Here is an 18053-nt window from a genome sequence, read left to right as displayed (position 1 = left end):
CCTTGTAAGGTGGACATTGTGACATATAATAGGGCCACCATATAAGAAATTTGCAAAATCCACTCCCCAATGAGTCCTGTTGTTACACATCCACTTCCACCTCCACACAGGATACGAATGACAAACACAGACCCACACACACCTGCCATGTCTGGATTAGAACTCCTACCTGCCTAGTTTATTACACTACAACATTGCACAGTTATAGGATGTGCCATGGCAGTTACTGGAGTACTCCTTCACCAAAGGTGTATTTCACAGTGAATGACATCAGTAGGCTTGCCAAAGTAGGGCATTTGAATTGTAGTGAGTGTGACTAGCCTAAAAAGCATTGAGCCTTACACAGACATAGAAACAAACACACAAGCATCCACACTTGCCATGTATGGGAATAGAACCCCTACCAAAGCACTACATATCACAGTACAGCATTACACTGTTACAGGACACACCATGAAGATTACTAGAATACACCTTCCCCAAAGGTGTATTTCACATTGAATGACATCAGCAGGCTTGCCAAAGTAGGGCATTTGAATTGTAGTGAGTGTGACTAGCCTAAAAAGCATTGCTCCATAAACAGATGTAGAAACACACACATACAAACATCCACACATGCCATGTGTGGGAATAGAACCCCTAACAAAGTACTACATCACACTACAACATTATGCTGTTATAGGGCACACCACAGAGATTACTGGGTTACACATTTCCCAAAGGTGCATTTCACAGTGAATGACATCAGCAGCCTTGCCAAGTAGGGCATTTGAATTGTAGTAAGTGTGACTAGCCTAAAAGATATTGCTCCCTACACAGACAGAGACACACACAAACACACAGTTGCCATGTCTGAGATTAGAAATCCTACCTAACTAGTTTATCACACTACAGCATTACGCAGTGTTAGGACACACCACAGAAATTACTGGGCTACTTTTTTCCCAAAGGTGTATTTCACAGTGAATGACATCAGCAGGCTTGTCATAGTAGGGCTATGGGGAGGGCAGTGTGTGTGCATGAGCCATAACCCATTCATCTAGAGGTTGACATACCAAATGAAGGCACATCCAGGGCTATATTCTGCAGGTACGTGTATACAGCTGCTAGATGACTACTGCCCTGTACAGTCATGTTGCACAGCTAGCACTTGCACCACATAGTATGTAATGCTGATGGATACCAGTGGCTAACTTCTACAGTGAGTGACATTTACACATCATGTGGTTATAGCCATTTGGCTGTGTGCTGGGTGGATAGGCCTCATGATGGATGGCTCTTTATCACAGTCACTCTTTTCCACACATCTATGTATGTCTACTTTTGGCATATTATAGTGTGTTATCCTTGGATATATGTCTGTATTCCTATCCAATGTGTGTGCAAAGCATGACTGGTGCATACTGAGGAGTTTATGCACTAAAATCTGCAACTGTCAGATATGTATGGTCCACTGTTGTTTGCAGACATGACATTCATTTGTTTAAGTGTGTGAGCATGCCCAGTATGCCCTTCTGTACTGAATGTGTGGATCCATTCCAGGTAGTTTGTACTCCATTGCAGACCTTTGTGTTGTACACCTACAGGTAGCAAACTGTTTCTGCAGGGTATCCATAGATCATTTGGCAATATGGGGTCAAAATGTGCAAGGGATAGTGTGTATTGTAGGTGAGTGTGTCTGTGCTGCTTCTGCTACATGATACTGGTGTTAGCAGAGATATTCAGACATGTGTACCACCATTCTGGGGGGGGGGGGAGCTGCAGACACTTACTGCTGGGTCTGTGTATCCGGTTCAGCACCTTGGTACAGTGCTGGCAGAGGACCCCATACTTGTACATTCATCAACATGACAGTATGGCCTTATCTTGCTGTGGCAATACCTCACAGCTGTACAGATTCACACAGGTTACCCAGAGGCAGTGGCTATAAGTCAGGGCATTACCCCTATTGTGGTGTATGGGCAGGTTTGTAGCCACCCATTTACGTGTTTGCAGCCAGGGATAGTGTGTGCACATGGCTGTGTGTCGGACCTTGCACATTCCATGCTGCCCATGCTCCCACCCCCCTCTATTATTCTATCCTCTTCCATACATTATGCATACATTCTCTGATATCTTCCCTAAGGTTATCACCTCATCACAGCTGTGTTTTGGTGTTGGTCCACAGTTCATGCAGTGGGACATGGTAGACATGTTACTGTGGTTTGTCCATATGGCCTTGCATCTGGCTTATGTTGAATGTGTTATGTTATTTGGGTGTCCATGACATAACATGCATTGGCAGTTAGTGTGAGACACAGGCCTTTGGCAGAGGCCTGTAGGACATTTGGTGTTGATGCGGGCCAGCTGTGGCAGGTCATTGCATTCTGTCAGTCCTACAGTCCCAGACTGCTATACAGTATATTCCCCTGAGGTGACAGGGTAGGTGTGCTAGGTGTTCATGCCAATACTTTTTATCAGTATTGATCAGGTGGTGTGGATGCTGGCAGGGTGCTACCTACAGCTAGGGACACACCTGCATGGGACACCTGCACTGCATGCTGCATTCTTTTGCTATTGCCATATACAGGTGGGGGTCATATTGTACCGATTCCCAACAGCAGGGATACGACCAGAGAGTTACCTGTGGGTGGTGTTTGGGTGAGCTGGGTGCATGTGTGCTATGGACACTACATGCATCTGATGCACAGATATGCATGGGGCATTCCAGTTATGCTGGCATGTGCAGGTACATCAGCTGTTCCCAATATATCAGTCCTATCACCTTTATGATCTGCAAGTGTTCGGCCAGATGACACCGGTATTCCCACTATAGGCCCAGATAATGTGATACATACCTGTATGTACTATTCCAAGGGTGTGTCCATTTTACAGTTACACATTATATACTGTATGTCTGGGCTACTTTCCCCTGTGTACTGCTTGTATGTCTAGCCCAACAGCCATGTCAAGTCAATCTTTCAGATGGTGACACATATTAGCACCATACATTTACAATGGCTTACTGCTGGCATGTGTTATACTGGTGGAAATTGTCTTTGGCACTGCAGTTGTGAGGGCTTGGCCCTGGCATCAGGAGTAGTGGGCAATGGCCACCAGGTCATACCTCAACATGCATACATATTGACCACTCTCACACAAAATGAAACACACACCAACCTAACACACATATACCTGCATATTATACAAATGCTACAATCTATCCTGCTACCTTGGCCACCTCTGGGCATCTGTGCTCCACTGGTATTATACCTACACATACATGTTACTACATTTCTGCATAGGATTTGGGGGGGGCACACCTGACTGTTACAACGTGTGTACATCGGATTGGGGGGCACACCAGACCATTACTACATTTCTAAATAGGATTAGGGGGGCACACTTGACTGTCACTACATTTCTAAGTAGTGTTGGGGGGGCACATCTTACTGTTACTACATTTCTACGCAGGATTGGAGGAGGGGGCACACCTAACTGTTTCTACATTTCTACACAGAATTGGGGGGCACACCTGACTATTTCTACATTTCTACACAGGATTGGGGAGGCACATCTGCCTGTTTCTACATTTATACACAGGATTGGGGGGGCACACCTGACTATTTCTACATTTCTACACAGGATTGGGGGGCACATCTGACTGTTACTACATTTCTATGCTGCTTTGGGGGAGGGGGCACACCTGACTGTTTTTACATTTCTACATAGGATTGGGGGGGGGCACACCTGACTGTTACTACATGTCTACATAGGATTGGGGGGGGCACACCTGACTGCTTCTACATTTCTACACAGGATTGGGGGGCACACTTGACTATTTCTACAGTTCTACACAGGATTGGGGGGCACACCTGACTGCTTCTACATTTCTACATAGGATTGGGGGGCACACCTGACTTTTTCTACATTTCTACACAGGATTGGGGGGGGGGCACACCTGACTGTTTCTACATTTCTACATAGAATTGGGGGGGCATACCTGACATTTGTATACATTTGCTATGACTGTACTGGTATGTCAGGTACTCGATTTCATTCTGTATTCTAACCTATCATGCTGACTAGAAGCATATCAGTGCACTACAGGTCATATGTTTGATTGACCTACGTATTAGTTTCTGACTTCCTACCCTTCAGAACTAACATCTCACTGTTTGACCTGATGTAGTCTGTCTTTGTAGGCCTGGGGGGGGGGGTTTACCCATAGGCATCATTCAGAGACCTCGGCACAGCCTTTGTTTGTGTTTGTCTACACCTGTCCTGCTGGCTGAGACTGTTGTTGGGTATGTGAACCTCCCTGACTGGCATGTGTGTGTCATATGGACACACATGTGTCCCAGCACATTTCCTGCAGTGGGTTTTGTCACCATGTGTAGTAATGGCTACTATGGTGACACCAGCATTTGTTACAGATCTCATACTACCACTATAGGTGTCTACTATCTGCTGGCATGCCATTCAGTCACCCAATTCCCTTGTATGCTCACATCTATACCATAGATACAAGTAACCACACATACTACTCCAGTCGGCAATTGGTAAGGAGAGTGACTTACCTTGGGTGTGCCAGTATTGAGGATGGTGCTGGGGGCTGCCTATGTCGGATGCACATAGCACACTCCCTATACATGGCTGAGCACAGGTAGTGTCATGTTTGGCATTCCTTTTACTGTATGTGCGAGTCAGAGAGAGGTGTCATTCCCTGGGTCCCTACTGTGTCAGTGTATGTACTATGCGTTGCTTCTTTGCCAAGGCCAGGGCATACTGGGCATGCCTCCATCTGCCTACTGGAGCAGGCTCAGGTTGTTCCTCCTCCGAGTCACTCTGTGCCTGTACAGGCCTTGGCATTGGAGGGGGCTGTGTGGCCCTGCCCTGTGCTGTTATTGCTGCAGCTGTTTCTGCAGGATCATATTATGTAGCATGGCACATACGATAACAATTTGGGTACATGTAGCTGTTGAGTACTGCAAGGCTCCATTGGATGTGTCCAGGCACTGGAACCATGACTTGAGCATCCCAAACACATGCTCTATTATGATTCTGGTCTGTGCATGTGCCTCATTATGGAGTTCTTGTTTGGGTGTGTGTGCATTTCTGATGAGTGTCATCAGCCATGGCTCCAGCACGTAACCAGCATCCCCCACTAGGTGACCGTAGGGGATATCCCCATTGGCAAATCTCTAGTACAGCTGTGTCAGATGCCAGATGTGGGCATCGTGATAGCTTCCAGGGCAGCCAGCACACACGTTCATTATAATGCCCTGGGCATCGCACACAACCTGGCAGTTGATGGAGGGGAAGCCCTTGCGGTTGATGTAGACCCTACTCTACTCACCAGGTGGTGCTTTGATGCATATGTGCGTGCAGTCTATAACACCCACCACATCAGGGTATTCTGCTATTTGGTGGAAGAGATACATATTGCTGGCCAACACCTCACGGGTGTTGAGGAAATATACGTGCTCACTGGCATTTGCTGACATGGCATCCAGGAACTGGTGGAGTACCTTGGATGCTGATGCCTGTGAGATCTCCATGATATCCCCAGTTGGGCTTTGGGAGGTACCTGTGGCTAGTATTCCTAGGCCTACATATACCTTGGTATCCACTGGGATGGGTTCCCCTCTGTTGGTTCTGTGTGTGAGGCATGGCCAGCACAGCTCAACAATTTGCTATAGGAGGTCCCTGTCCACCCTATAGTGCTCCACTATCTCCAGCTTATGTAGCCCCTGGTAGGTTACCCTGGGTCTGTACACTTTTCTCTGTCTCCTCACTGTGGGTTGGTCAACAGCATTCTCATCCTCACCACCCTCAGCCTTTTCCACATGCTGATGTCTGATAGCTGCTGAAGCCCCTATCATTTTTATTGTTTTTGTTTGTTAAAAGTTCCCCTCTTGTATACACTGGTGGTATAGAGTATGTGGGAAAAAACAGAGGGAAAGGTGTTTGCATAGTTTATAGTAGTGTTCTGGGCTGGGCTGGGCTGGTCTGCCCCCTGTGTAATTGGCTGATTTTGATACATTTCACCTGCCAACAATGCTAGTTCTCCTAGATTACCTTCCTACTGCTGTTTTCCCTTACCATTGCCTTCCTGTTTAAGCCCAGGGGCATGCCGCGCAAACACAGTACTCAACTGTGCATAGAGCTGCTATTTCCTGGTTTGCTTTTTTTTCCTTTAAAATCTGGTGAGTGGCACGCACACCTGCTTAGGCAATGTAAAGAATGCTAGGCAGCCTCAGACACACCCCCTTGCTTAGCTCTGCTAAGCTAAGGGCAAACCTGAGCCACAGGGCTCCAGTCCACTTACAGTATGCCTGACCCCCCCCCCCATGATGTTAGCTAACTCCTAGGCGTACACCAGGCTATTCCTGCTCTTACACTGCTGGGTGCTGCCTAGCATGCAGGGGAAATCTGGGATTCAGTATCATTTCCCTCATTTGCATAGGATTGCCTGCTGATGCATAGTTCCATGTCCCACACTGAGCCTCCCCCTTAGCAACCACTATTCATTGGCCATGTTGTCTTCTGCCTGCCATTGAGTATAATTGCAAAATAGTGATTTTGGTTAGAATGCTAATTTTAGGTATTTTTTTCTATTTTTCGCTTGATCCCATTTGCGTGCCACTGCCCTATGCTTAAACTACCGAGATTGGCTAAAAAAAAAAATAAATGTTGATTTTTTTATTTTTGCAACTGTTTTCCATGCCAATGGCCTTATATTTGGCCATTGGCATGCTTTCTACATAATATCCACCCTTTATTTGGAGCTGTCATGGCTCCGTTTTGTAGTTTGCAGAAATGTACTCCGTTACTCCGTTACTGGCGGAGTACATTTCTGCAGATTACACTAGCCCTATATAGCCAGTTTCCAGCTTCCTGGATCGCAAATTCACCTCATTTGCATGGAGTTCTCCTGAAAATGGGGTAATTTGTATACAGTGGCTGAGTCCGTGCAGGACTACTGCAGGAGCACTCATGCACATCCCTACAGCTTATTCCTGGATTGCATGGCAGACATATTGCCTGCTGGAGCTCCTGCACTAGTCCTGCACACCGTGCAGGGCTTGCTCAATCTGGAGAAATGTTTAATAGTAAGAAATGATCTTTGGTTTTTGCATTAAAAATGTTTGTATGCATCTTTATGCATGTGGACACATTTTTATGCAGAAACCAAAGGCCGTTTCACTCCACGTTTCAAATAAAATGATTTTTAGAATTTCTTCCAAATGCAGAATACTAAACATATGTTTATAGCATTAATATTAGTGGGTGGAAAGGAGGAGGTTGTGTCACTTTTGGTTCCAGCTTTAATTATGTTGGAATAGTATGGGTAAGTAATTGTCAATTAAGTTATGTAATTGCCAAACTGTTAAATTAATAGTTTGGCAAAAACCTAACAATTAGTTTTGCCAAACTGTTAATATAACTGTTTTAAACAAAAGAACCAAAACAAAGCTTCCCATCATATTTATAGACAGATTGTTACCACATTAATCTCTTTTAAGAAGGGAAAAGGAGTAACACAGCAGAAGATCTTTGGGATAGCCACAACAGTCTGATCCTAGCAATTAAAATGAGGGTGACTAACAGCATGAAACCAGATGCCAGATATTATACCTTCTATAAACTACTATTGTCTGTTACCTCATCCAAGTGAATGGAAATGTATCCCAAACAAAATGAAGGTTTTCTGTTACACATACAGACTGTTAAAAAAAGTTATTCCCTTTAAATTCAGACATAAGACATCAGTCAGTGCACTGCATGTACCTAAACTTCCTAAAATAAAGTCCTGAGCTCTTATAGGTTCATAGGTTTGTACAAGGCTATTGACATTCAGGGTCTTTACAAGCCTAGTTGTGCAACCCAACCCAGTTTTGTCCTCAAGTGCATCAGATGCCTATATGGTGGGGGTGTATTAGCAAGGAGGTAGCTAAGGGTTACATGAAGGGTATGCTAGTTTGGGATTAGTTAACTTACTGTTGGCCTTTGTCCATCAGACACATGGGGGGGGGGGGTTCAGACCCTGGCTGAATTTATGATTTCCCAACCAATGATCAAGGTTTCACTTGAAAAGGGTCAGGGATGAACTCTGCTTCATGTGGATGGGGAGCTTGTTCCATAGAGTGGCGATCCTTTGAGACACATATCAGTCTTTCCAGCATGTTTTATTTATGTCACAGGCAAAGTTCAGGTCCTTGGATCTAGTATTCCTGGTGCTGTTTGTTTTACAGATGTGCAAGGGGTCCATCAGAGCTAAGTCTGTGGATACCTTACATACCAGGCAAAGATCACCTCTAAGTAACCTGTAGGAGACTGACTAAAGAGATCGGGTCTTAAGATGATCTGTGTAGGACAGGGTATTCTAACTGTTGCAGATGCCTGCTTAGGTAGATGTCAAAAGGGGCATTGTATTTGATGATGGGTCTGGTAAGGACTGAGCAGAGTGTACTATAACTTTCTTGACATGGATGCCATACCCTTGATTATGAATTCAGTGGCACAGAATGATTTTCTTACTATCTTGGCTACATGTTGGTCAAAGGCCAAATTACTACCAATATATTTTCCCAAATTCTTAACTACAGGGTTAACTCTTAGGGGTGCTTTAGCAAAGGAGTTTAGCTTGGGTGATCGACTTCCCTACGGGCAAAATAATGCATTTCTTTGCATTGAGTTTTTATCCATGGCTCTGGCATCAGTCATTTGTTTGTGTCAGACCCTCTTGTAGGATGTTTGTGTCATGGAGTATTCTATGATAGCTCCTAAATTACTGTAATCTTTGAACTTGGTGGGACAGAGGCCTTCGACATTATTCTTAACTTCTGAGAAGTAGATGTCAAACAGGATTGGGTCCAACGTAGTTTCTTGGGGTACTTTGCTAGTGACTGGTCTTCTGGTGGAAGTAATCTAACCAGTCCTGACTTCTTGGGTCCTATCTGTGAGCCAATCCGCAATCCAATGAGTTATGCAGGGATTAGTGAGCATATTTAAAGCACAAAACATTGAAATATGAATTATTATTAGTACAAGCTGCTCAAAGAAATAAGAAATTATGAACAATTAAAAAAATAAATATAGACATACTAACAGTGTATGACAATAAATAATAGCTGATAATAATACAAATAAATTGCTTATTGCTTGAGTTCATCAACTGGCATCCTATGAGTGCAAATTAAAGGGATCAGTTTATCCCTGGTTTGGCACCTGTGTCTTTAATGGGCACAGACAGCTTGTAAATGTTTCAACTCCCAGGCCCCTACTTGTAAATGTTTCATCTCCCAAGCCCCTGCTTACCCTTATGAGGGGTATCAGAACTTATCAGGGATTTAGGATGTATGGCTAGGCTTAAAAAGGCCCTTGTGGTTGTTAGAACAGTACATACATATGAACTTATGAACATTAAAATGGCATTGTCCAAAGCTTAAAATAAATGCTGTATTCTTTCAGTTCCATAGATGAAGACTATTTGGATTTGCCCAGTGTTCACCCCTACCTGAAGATGGTGAATGCATCCAGCTTCAAATCAGACAACAGTAAAAAGAATAAAAAACAAACAAAAAGCAGCAATTACAACAGTATAATATTGTTCCATAAACTGAAATATGTTTACTTAGTCAAAAATTAAATTCTGCAAAGTAACACTAAACCCGAGTATTTGTCCTTGAACTCTCTCATCCAAGGCAGTAGTGTAGTTCAACTAATAATTCTAGGGGTAACCATGATGATAGTAGGGTACAAATAAGGAAGTGTGTGGCCGTGGACCTTGCAGTTTACACATGTATATCATTACTACATAACAGCTTGCAGAAGTCACAAGCAAACATCAGACACCAAATCAATTTCGATGTACTAAAATTTGTATTGGAACTCCAAATCTGAGTCCAAATTTCTAGCAGTACATAGAACTATAAAATGAAAATGAAAACCACATTGTGTCTTTTGGCAGCAAAATGCTGGCACCTTGGAATTAATGACAAACTCTAGGGAATGGAAGTGAGAACATGGCTATACAACTGAGCTCTTGCAATGCTAATGACTGGGGTTCATAGAGTTGAGGTATGCGGGATGACATCTAGAAAAGGTGAAGCGACTAGGGAAATATCTCACTAGTCTGCTCTTGATTCATTACTTGTCACTGCATTTGCCATAAATATAATTTAAAGAGTAGATACCAGCCTGACATACGTGCCAGTGAGACAGACAGACACATCAGTTGATACTAGAGAAAGCAATTTTAAAAAGCATATAGAAAAGTTGAGAAAATTAGGAGAAATATGACAGTTTTGCTTCAGTACAGACATTTGCAAAGTAGAGCAGTTGAGGCAACCCAGATGTAAGTATTACCTGGTAGGGAGTAGAACATATGACAAAAAGAACAGGGAAAGGATCTGCTGTAATAATTCCTGGAATGAACCAACAGGAGCAGAGTGAGAATGTAATAGCAGCAGTCAATAGAATACTGAGCTGTTTCCTTAGGTGTGTTTGTGGTGGGGACTTGTCACACTAACAGTAACAATAGATTTATAAATTTATAAATAATGGGATCATTGCTATAAGAAATTGTATACGTGATTTTTACTGAGCAGCATATTTAAATTTACCGTAACTCAGAGCTACAGGCCTGCATAGCTGAATACTTGGCAGTTGAATGAGCTCATATGATTTGACTTGTATATTCGTAGCACAGTGCTTCACAAACATATATACTATTTTCCAAGCAACAAAGGCACAAAAATTTTCACCAGAGAAATTATTTTAGTTGCAACTCCTAATACTAAAAGCACATGTATTCAAACAGTAATGTCTACCCCAATTGTTGTTCTTAAATTGATTTAGCAATTGGTATAATTAGTGCAGCCTCAACATATTCACAAGGGTAATCATATTGATAACAACTCCCAAGAACTGAAAGTTAATTGCAATCATTTTCTTAAGACGGTTTAGTAGTTAGTTGATAGGGTTGTTGCTGTATTTAACTCTGTTTCAATGATAATGATATGTGTGTGTTTTATTGTTATTTTATTGTGCATTAGTATTTATGCAATGTTTTACTTTTGTGTACTGCATCTCCAAATTTACGTTAGGTCAAACAATACCTAGCAGAGGCTTTCTGCTCTGTTACATATGTGTATGTTTGCTTGTCTATATATGCATAATTTAACTTCTTGTTTAGAGGCTTTGTGTTTTCTGTTGCTATGGGGACTTCTGTGATTTTATCCATTTTATTCACTTTCTGCTTTCTTTTCCTACACTGCTATATTTCCTGTTCATGGATTTGCAGTGATGGTGAACCTTTTGGGTTTGGCTTGTCAAAAACTCCTGGCATAAAATAATTCAGTGCACTTCACATTAGCAACCAATACAAAAGCAGTGTCTTTGGTAACTCGGACGTTGGTGATCGCCGTCGTGTTACCCAAAATGTCGTGGAGTGTGTCACCTTTGACACGTGTGTCATAGGTTCGCCATCACTGATTTATAGTTTCATTTTCATCATGACATTTTTTACCTTCTGGATGTCTTTTACTGTCCCTGATTCTGTGATGTACTTGCTTTTTAGTTTTTATTACTTTAAAGTATGTCCAATTTGTGTCACAATCCTGGCTTATGTTTTTTCTTTCTTTCTTTTATTAATGTTACGTTTATGCAGATTTAGTAATATATTTGAGTTCAGGGAGGTGTTTCTTTTGTTTTTTTTTTATTTCTGTGTTTGATACCCTACTAAACAATGTTTTTAAGGTGGTGGCACTTTGTTGGAATTTGAAGTATTTGGGAAGAAATCTGTGACTGAATGTGAAGTCTAGATGTCCTTCAATATTTTTCTTCCATGCTGTGTTCCCCATTTTATAAGTCAAGGTATAATTTTTAGGACTTGCCACTAAGAGAGCGGTGGCATGTTCTATTCACTGATGCTGATGGACGTGGTTCTTTTGTATCACTCAGCCACTACATTTGCAGTCACTGTCATGGTGATGCTGTTGATACTGTTCCTGCTGTGGTTCAGTGTACAAGCGTAGATACCTTAGTTGCACTGCCTGTTTTTGAATCAGCATATTACAATTTGGGTCTATATTAGAACCGTGAAAGGCCTATTCAGCGAATACGTAATCATCGATACCTATTACGTGAACCGTGAATACACTGAACCCCCTAAAACACGAAATTCAAAATCTTGAACCGTCATAGTTGTCCAACCCCACCACGCGCTACATACTATCCTAGCCAAACAAAATAAATAAACCACATACATACACTAACCAAAACCCTACTTCTAACCCTACACTAAACCTTACATACATTACTATCTATGCACTTATCCTAACCTGCACCCTAACCCTAAGGTCCGTAACTATTGCACACTTACCTTACGGAGCTATACCGCAGAAGGGCCAACCATGACGATTCGACATTTTGGATTTCAAGCTTCAGGACAATCTGTCTTTTTGTGGTTCGACATATACGTGTCGACGTTTCCATATTCGGGTAAGTGGACCTTCGCAATTTTAATAGGGAACCTACAATTCATATCAGGCACCACTAGCACGTTCCTGACCTTAGGTGATACAAACCACTGAGTGACATCAATTATATCTGTGTATAAGAAATGTACTTTAGATTTGACATTCGCATGCTTCATAACAGCTGCTGCCTGGATGTAAAAAAAGTGAATAAACCAAAATTCAAAACGTCTAATATAAATCACTTTATTCAAAATACAAAGCTTTCAAGCTCCAATGATTATTTGTCAATGCAGGATAAAAGGTTCAGAATAGCAACTTCTCTTATATAGTGCATTTAAAAAAAAACAGCATACCAATTATCTAATTAATAGTAATGTGACTTTCAATAAAGCAATAATAATGTATGGAATGTATCACACAGCATAAAATCTCTTGTATAACATAAAAATCACTCACTCAGAATATTAAAAATATATGTATGTAAATATAAATATAAATATAAATAAAATCCAGTCATCATATTAAATATAATTATGTTTAAGTTTTAAAATAAGCTTAATACTATTCGTAACATTAATACTTGGTGGGGTATCTGCTCTAAAATAAGTTATCCATTTGTATTCCACACATTCAGTCTTATTAACTATGTCACCTCCTCTTTTGTTCTTAAGTATTTGTTGTAAAACTCTACATTTAAAGGCATGGTTATTACAGTGTTGTACTATATGTTTAAATAGAGCATCAGTATCTACACTTCTACTAATTTCTGATAGATGTGAGGATATTCAATCTTTCAATTTTTGATTTGTTTTGCCTATATAAAAAAAAATTACATGCCACACAATTTGCAAGGTAAACCACATTCTCACTATTACAAGTAGCTGTTGTATTAAAAATAAAAACCTGGTTAGAACTGGATGTATGAAACTCTTATCTGCATTAATATACTTACAAAATGAACAATTATAACATGGAATAGTGGTTTGTTTCTTAAAGAAGGGCTTATTCAAAATACAGTTAGTGGTTATATCCTTATAACATAGATATTGCTTCAGATTTTTCTCCTTTTTATATATAAAATTTGGTCTCTCATTAACTGTCTTTAATAAATCTGGATCAGCCTGTAGAATAGCCCAATTCTTTTGTATAATTCTTTTTATATGACTAGTTCACCTATTAAATTTACTTACATATCCTAGGGACCATTTCTTATTATCCTCTGTAATAGTTTCAACATTATCACAAAATAAATAAGGTTTGCCTTTATTTTTGCGTTGAGCATTAATCAGGCAAATATTATCTTCAATTACTTGATGGTCATATCCTCTAAAATAAAAATCCTTTGCCATATTCTCTATTTCTTTTTGAAACTCATCTTCAAAAGTATTCAGTCTACTAGCCCGAATGAACTGACATTTACTACATTTTTATATACATGTCTCGGATGCATGCTCTTAGCATGTGCATAGCGAGTAGTTTGTATATTTTTTCCTATGCATAGTTGTGTGCAAACTGTTATTCATATAAATAATAGTAATGTCTAGAAATATATTTTTTTCTAACAAATAATTCACTTCAAAAGTAAGGAAACTAATATTCTCATGTAATGCTTTAACAAAATCTTCAAGGCTCTTAACATCTCTTGTCCATAAAAGAAAGATATTGTCTACAAATCTTTTGTAAAAGAATAAATTATCATCTTTGTAACTTTCTAAAGCTCTCCCTATGTTATAAACATACATTTCTTCCCATCTGATGAGGACTAGATTTGCATACATATTAGCCACTGGAGTACCCACAGCCACCCCTAAAACCTGTTGATAGTGTTCATTATTAAATAAAAATCACTATATTAGGAGACACATATTTTAAAGGGCTCCAGCACTTTTATTCCCAATAGTACACTGACAATTGTGGTGGGAGGGTGCATTGTTGTCATGAGTCACAACTGAGCTGTAACTGATACCAAGACACCACTACTAGTGCAACACATGCAGATGTTTAATAATAGTTCAGCTTCTATCTCATGTAGGTACCATATGCTCTGCCTGAGTGCCATACACATATGCAGCTAATGGTGCTAACAGTACTATGTATGACCTGTACCCATTTTTAGTGTTGCACATACATCTAGTTGGTCCTGGTGGTGCCTCTTCCTCTACATGGGTACAGGCTCCATCTCCAGGACTATGGCTAGGTTGTATATAAGATTAATGTCTGTCTTGTTTATTTTCTGTCCATTGTGGTTGCGTGGGTTTCCTTTGGGTGCTCCAGTTTACTCCCACATTCCAAAGACATGCATCTGCAGTGTTTCTCCCCGGGCATCCACTGAAAATGGACTCTGTCCCAGTTGGACTTTCCCAGTAAAGAAAAGTTAAATAAAAATGAATAAATACAATTGTGTTTTGGTAGAAGGTAATGCTCCTACTACTGTACTACAGCATGTTGTTGTCCTATGATGAGTGATATTGTTGCCTGTAAGGCTATAGACCATCGTTCTCTGGAATGTGCAGGATATCAGCAGTGACACTATAACCTCTGGTTGATCTATACTGTTATATATACTTATATAACTATAACTTATATAAATGAACTATATCATTAGATAAATAAACTGCATAATTAAATGATAAATAAACTATATTATTTCTATAAGTTATATAAATGAACTATAACTTATATAAATGTAACTGATATATACTGTTGATATATACTTTGCGGAGCAGGTGCAGTACTTATCTATAATGTGTTGGTCTGTATTTTCTGTGATGTCAGTTACTCTTTTGGACTATCATTGTCTTCAAATCAAGGTGGCAGCTTGTAAATGCATGTTGTGCAGTGTCATTTCCTGGTTGGGTTTAGTATAGTTGCTACTCCTGTCGTCTCTCTGCTAGCATGTTGCTTTGCCTGTGCTTGTGTGTGTATGCGTGTGTGTGTGTGTGTGTGTGTGTGTGTGTGTGTGTGTGTGTGTGTGTGTCTGTGTGTGTGTGTGAGTGTGTATACTAACAATTTTATTTCTGCCGTTTATATCTGAGGCTTGCTACTGTAACTGAATCCTACATCTAACACAGTGGACTTCATTTATATGCTTCTTTATGTGTTTAGCTTTGGCTATACCTCATTCTTCCTTGTTTCACATTGAACATTTTAATAAATCACAGACCTTCTCCATGGGTTGTTGGACATCATGTAGCATCTCCTGCAGTGTGCAAATCATTTCTGTATCCTGTCCAATGAGTCTGGTGACAACTTAATTCTATTATGTATTTGAGATTTGCAGAATCAATAGACTGAATCTCGGTCTGTCTTTCTGCATTGTCACTGAAAGCGTAGCTCTCACTTCTCCAATTACCAATCAGATTCTGCAGTTATAATATAAAAATTCTAGTCCTAATAATGCTTGCCATCTATGATTTTTATAATCAGCACCAAAAATAGACAGATAACTAACTATAGTACCTACTCAAATATTCAACTATAAGGTTAAAGCAGTAGTGGAAAATGTGGTTTCTGCACCAACAGCATCAGCAGGACCACTTCCACCAGTAGTGGTTACTGTAAGGCACAAGATGGGCAATCGTTTTATCTGCTACAACAGGCCTATCTGATTCAATATTTTACTCTCCTACTTATGCATGCATCACATTAGTCTATATGACTTAGAATCAGGTAATGCAATCCAGGGGAAATGTCCCAAATCTTAAACAATGTGCTATCCCTAAGCAACTGACACAAATGCATTTCTAATGAAGTGCATAAACAACAAGAATATTTATATGAATTATAGCTGATAAAACAACATTACATTATTTAGTGACAGTGCCCTTAACAAAGGAAGAACTGTGCATTTGCAGTATATGGAAATATTTGTGCAGCTGACATATACTGTTTGTTGTTAAGATTCTGTACTCCATCATTAATATGAATTAATGGTCCCCACTTGAAATATATAAAGTTTGTTTTTTTTAAACCACTGCCTTTTACACAGTTACAGGAAAGTCTTCAGATACACTAAAAGCTGACATTAGAATATTTGATGCCATTTCAAAATATTGAGACAACTTTTATTTACAGTTTGATGGGATACAGAAAAACGGGTCCCCTTTGAGAAGCAGACATTTAGAGCAGTGGTCTCCAACCTTTTTTGAGCCAGGGACCGGTTTCATGTAAGACAAATTTTCATGGACCGGCCATCACATGCACATACTAAGCAAGCAATAATGCCCTACAGGGTGTGTGCAAATGTGTAATTAATGCCCGCCCAGGGTTGTTGGCCTCTACACACCTGGAAGGGTGTTAATCACACATTAACACACACCCTGGAGGGCATTATTGTGCTTAGAGAATGGGTTCACTGTAAAATTGTTGTATTGTACTTATTTATTTTTTTAAGTACTATATTATTTTTTTATATATTTTTGATGTAAAATACTTTGCCTAACATTTCAGACTTGCTGTAGTATATGTTAATGGTGTTATAGGAAGCATTTTACAACCAAAATATAACACTTAAAAATATCAAGACACTTACTTTATTTTTTGGTCCCTTATTCCTAAAATGTTTCGTTTGCTGCCAATCATTGGAGATTGAAGTTACTAAATAATGGCATACATTTGAGTTTCTGACTATTATTTTCTTCAGGAAATTCATACTAACACAAATCCTTTTATTTAAGCAAGTTTGTAATTTTATAAGAGCAGTAATTAAAATCTGTTCCCATTTTTGAGCTTTTTTACCCTCTTTATTTTAGGGTTTATCTAGATTTCTTCAGCTGAAATGTCGAGAGGTATGTAAACCTCTTTACTGTCAGTGTCACTCACTCTCTCATGTACACCTCTCTTTCAGAAACTGTATGTTAACACAAATCCTAATAATCAAATAAAATATGTTCATATTTTGAGCCTTTGCCCCCCATTTATTTTAGGTTTATCTAGAAATCTTGAGCTAAGAGTCAATAGAACATACCTTTCAACTGTCCAGATTTTTGCAGAATGTCCAGATTTTTGGCTCGTATGTTCGTTCCCATCTTTATAAAATGTGTAGTTTCCTGGCAAATGACTGGGGATTGAAGTCATTAAATAATAAGAGGCATTTGAGTTTCAGACTTCATATTGTTCAGATAATACATGCGAATGGAACCTTGGTTGTTCTAGCAAGTATATGAGAGATATTTGAAATCTGTCCTTATTTTTGGTCATTTATACCCCGTTATTTGTGGCTCTGTCCAGATTTCTAGTGCAGAGAGGTTGAGAGGTATAGTTGAGAGGTACACAAACCTCTTAACTGATGATGCTGCTGCCAGGGATTGCTCTCGCATTTCACTCTATCGCTCTGTCTCACACACAAACACACACACACACACACACACACACACACACACACACACACACACACACACACACACACACACACACACACACAGTGTCTTCTGCTTTTAAGCACACATTCACTCACACACGCAGACAGAAACATATAGACACACATACACACTTTTTTTGGTTTCATTTATTTTTATTTTACACTCGCTAAACAGCAAAAGAGCTGCTTAGACAGTGTAAAATAGCTCGATCAATCTCACTGTTCAC

This window comes from Protopterus annectens, chromosome 3.part1 (genome assembly GCF_019279795.1).
Source record: "Protopterus annectens isolate FY-2018-M chromosome 3.part1, PAN1.0, whole genome shotgun sequence".
Taxonomy (NCBI): domain Eukaryota; kingdom Metazoa; phylum Chordata; order Ceratodontiformes; family Protopteridae; genus Protopterus; species Protopterus annectens.
This window is presented reverse-complemented; position numbering follows the sequence as displayed.